This window comes from Cololabis saira, chromosome 18 (genome assembly GCF_033807715.1).
Source record: "Cololabis saira isolate AMF1-May2022 chromosome 18, fColSai1.1, whole genome shotgun sequence".
NCBI lineage: Eukaryota > Metazoa > Chordata > Actinopteri > Beloniformes > Belonidae > Cololabis > Cololabis saira.
The window spans coordinates 39,088,211-39,092,286 of record NC_084604.1 but is presented as its reverse complement, the minus strand read 5'-3'; positions in this window follow the sequence as shown (position 1 = coordinate 39,092,286).

Below are 4,076 nucleotides of genomic sequence, written 5' to 3'. Positions count from 1 at the left end.
GGAGAATGGCAGGAAGTGGTGTATTATTCTCAGTTAGACGGAGCTCGCCGCCCGACAGCCGGTACGACGCCTCGGACACACACACACACACACACACACACACACACACACACACACACACACACACACACACCAAACTGTTTTTAAATATGAAAAACTACATTTTTTGACCACCAGGGTCCAGATCCAGGAACGACCGAGTCTGAGGTTTGTTGAGCCGCATTTTGTAATAAACATCCAAAATGTAATAACTTTGTCATTTCATTTTGTAATAAATTTTGCCGCATTATGTAATAAGTTATTACATTTTGAGAAGATTATTACAAAATGCACTTTTTGCAACTTTTTTATTCTGTAGAAAATGTACTAACATGGTGCATTATGTAATAATCAGCCATCAGCTCCCGAGGCTCCGGCCTGCAAACATGCAGAAAAGAGAAAAGGGGCCGGCACAAGAAACTACAGGAACGATGGACAAAAATGATGGATATGAGATATTTATAATAAATAAAAATGTTAATGGAGAAAAGAGGAAGGGAAGATTATTAAATAATGCACCATGTTATTACATTTCCTAGAAAATAAAAAAGTTGCAAGTGCATTTTATGATAATCTTCTCAAAATGCAATGACCTATTACATAATGTGGCAACATTTATTACAAAATGTGGCTCAACAGGGCCAGTGGATCCCGCCGGGTCCCACACCGTCTTGGAGACACGACTCGTTCCTGGTGAGGGCTCGGTGTTTGTGTGTGTGTGTGGGGGGGTGGGGGGGGTTAATAAACTCCCACAGAACCTCATGAATGTCTGTTGTTCAGGTCATAATGGTCCATTGTTGTTGTGATGAAGGAGCTGCAGACTCGTCCTCTGGGAGTCGAACTACCGACCCGCAGGTGCAGCGCCGGCCGCTCCGCTTCCTTCCTGCCCCATGACCCGGCCCCCTCCAGAACCCCCCCCCCCCCGGAGCCGGACCAGCCCGGCTGATAACCAGGGGCCGGATTCACCAATATGTTCTTAAGATCGACCTTAAGAAATGTCTTAAGAATAAAATTAAGAAGTTCATAAGAAAGTTCTTAAGTGCAATTCCTCAATATTTTCTTAAGAACTTTCATTTCTTACCAATTTCTTATTTTTCCTTCTTAAAAAATGGCTGTATCTGAAATGGCATACTACATGCTACATACTGCATCAGTATGTACTGTATACTACATGAGGTATACCCCACCTTTTTAAACATGACGGCCTCCACCCAAACCAGGTGGGGTCACGGCTTTTATCAGTAAACATTGACCTGACAGTACAGTCCTGCACCACCACCTCATGACTCACTGCTAACACACAGACACATAGGAGCACATCTCACTCACCCCCACCCACCACATACACCAACACCACACACACCTGTACAGCACCACCACCACCCCTGTCACCAGAATCTCTGGACACCCACATTATCAAAACACTCATCTCAAGCAGAAAAACAAAGCACAGGAATGTTTTTAGATCGAGCTATGTTTTTAATGTTCCATTAAAGCACCATGATGAGCGCGCGTTCGGCACAGACATCAAGATGGCTGTGCTGAACGTGCGCTCTCTTTTAAACAAATCCTTTATTATAAATGACCTGATTTTAGACAGGAAACTGGACTGTATTCTCCTTACAGAGACATGGCTTGGCACAGATGCACCTGTTGTTCTCACTGAGGCCTCCCCACCAGATTTTAACTTTCTATTTTCTACCAGGGGGGGCAAGAGAGGGGGCGGAACTGCATCAATAACAAAAACAACTATGTCATCCAATGCAGTTCCTTTTAACAGCTACTCATCATTTGAATACCATGCTTTTGTTTTTAGCAACCCCCCAATTCTCTGCATAACGGTCTACAGACCCCCACAGTATTCCACCTGTTTTATCAGCCAATTCTCTGAACTTTTATCAATTATTCACACCTCTTACAACAGGATCTTAATAACTGGTGATTTTAATCTGCACTTAGACAACATCTCAGACCCAGTATCCAGAGAATTTTTAAACCTTTTAAACTGTCTAGATTTTAAGCAACATGTCACACAGCCGACCCACAGCAGAGGGCGCACCCTGGACCTGGTCATAACCTACGGCCTGTCCCTGGGTGCGTGCTCTGTTGTGGACCTGGCTGTGTCTGACCATTTTTGCGTGTTTTTTAACATCACCAGTTTTAACCAGCGGGAGGCCCCGGTGAGAACGGTGAGGAAACGTAACCTAACTCCTGAAGTGGCTGCAAATTTTATCCAGATTTTACAGAACACTCCTGCAGAAATTTTACCAGCTCCCTGTGATTTTATCGTTGACAATTTTAACAAAATACTCAAAACAACGCTGGACTCAGTGGCTCCGATTTTAACTAAAAGAATTAGCATAAAACCTACACCCCCATGGAGAACTGAGGAAATAAAGAAACTAAAAAGAAACTGCAGGAGTGCCGAAAGAAGATGGAGGAAATCAAAATTAACAGTTCATTATGACATTTTTTGCCAACACCTTAAGTACTACAATAACAGTATTAAAAAAGCAAGAACCGCCCATTTCAAAAACCTAATTCTAAATAACAAAAACAATTCCAAATTCCTTTTCTCCACAATAGATCTTCTAACAAATGGAAACCTGAACAGATCCCATAAGACAGCAACAGATGCCCTCTGTGAGGATTTTGCAGACCACTTCAGGGGTAAAATTGATGACATTAGATCCAGTCTTTTATCTCAACAGATTTTAACTCTTAACACACCTGGATCAATGCTTTTACCTGAGGAAACACTGGAGAGTTTTGCCTTGGTTGATGCGGGGACACTTTGTAGAGTTTTCTCCAAGGTAAAGCCCACAACCTGCCTTTTAGACCCCATTCCCACACCGTTTTTTAAAACACTCTATGAATTCTTTGAGGAACAGCTTTTGTATTTGGTCAACTGTTCTCTTCAGACGGGTGCCTTCCCCGCCGCCTTTAAAACGGCGGTGGTGAAGCCCCTTCTGAAGAAGAGTGGGTTGGACCCCAATGTTTTAAATAACTACCGGCCTGTATCCAACTTACCGTTTTTAAGTAAAATTTTAGAAAAACTTGTTTTTAATCAAGTGAATGAATTTTTAAACTCAACACACATTTTAGAGGCTCATCAGTCCGGTTTTAGGATGAACCACAGTACAGAGACAGCACTTTTAAAGATTTTAAATGACATCAGGTGCAATTTAGATAACCAAAAACTCACAGTCTTGGTTCTGCTGGATCTAACCGCCGCCTTCGATACAGTAGACCATCACATTTTATTAAACAGACTGAAGCACCTGGTCGGCCTCTCTGGTACTGTTCTTAAATGGTTCACGTCCTACCTCACTGATCGTAGTTTCTTTGTAAGTATGGATACATGTTCCTCAGGAACCTATAAGATAAAGTGTGGGGTTCCCCAAGGGTCAATTTTAGGTCCAACTCTTTTTAATCTGTACATGCTGCCCCTTGGGGACGTCATCAGGAGACACGGCATTGGCTTCCATAGTTACGCTGACGATACGCAACTGTACATCGCCGTGTCTCCTGATGACACTGGGCCAATTGATGCCCTTTTTAACTGTATTTTAGATATCAAGTCATGGATGGCAGCAAACTTCCTACAGCTCAACCAGGACAAAACAGAGATTTTACTCATCGGTCCCGAAGGCCAGAGAGAGAAACTTTTACCAAAGTTACAGGATTTTAAACCCTCAAAATCAGTTAAAAATCTGGGCGTGATTTTTGACTCTGAGCTCACTTTTATTCCACATATTAAAAACATAACAAAGATAGGTTTTTACCATCTTAAGAACATAGCCAGAGTCCGCCCGTTTCTCTCTCAGGCCAGTACGGAGGTGCTAATGCTTTTATCTCATGTCGTTTAGATTATTGTAACGCCCTGCTCTCTGGTCTTCCTAAAAAGAACATGTACAACCTACAATTATTACAGAATTCAGCCGCACGCGTGCTGACGAGGACCAGAGGGCGGGAGCACATTACACCTGTTTTAAAATCGCTGCATTGGCTCCCCGTGCGCTTCAGGATCGATTTTA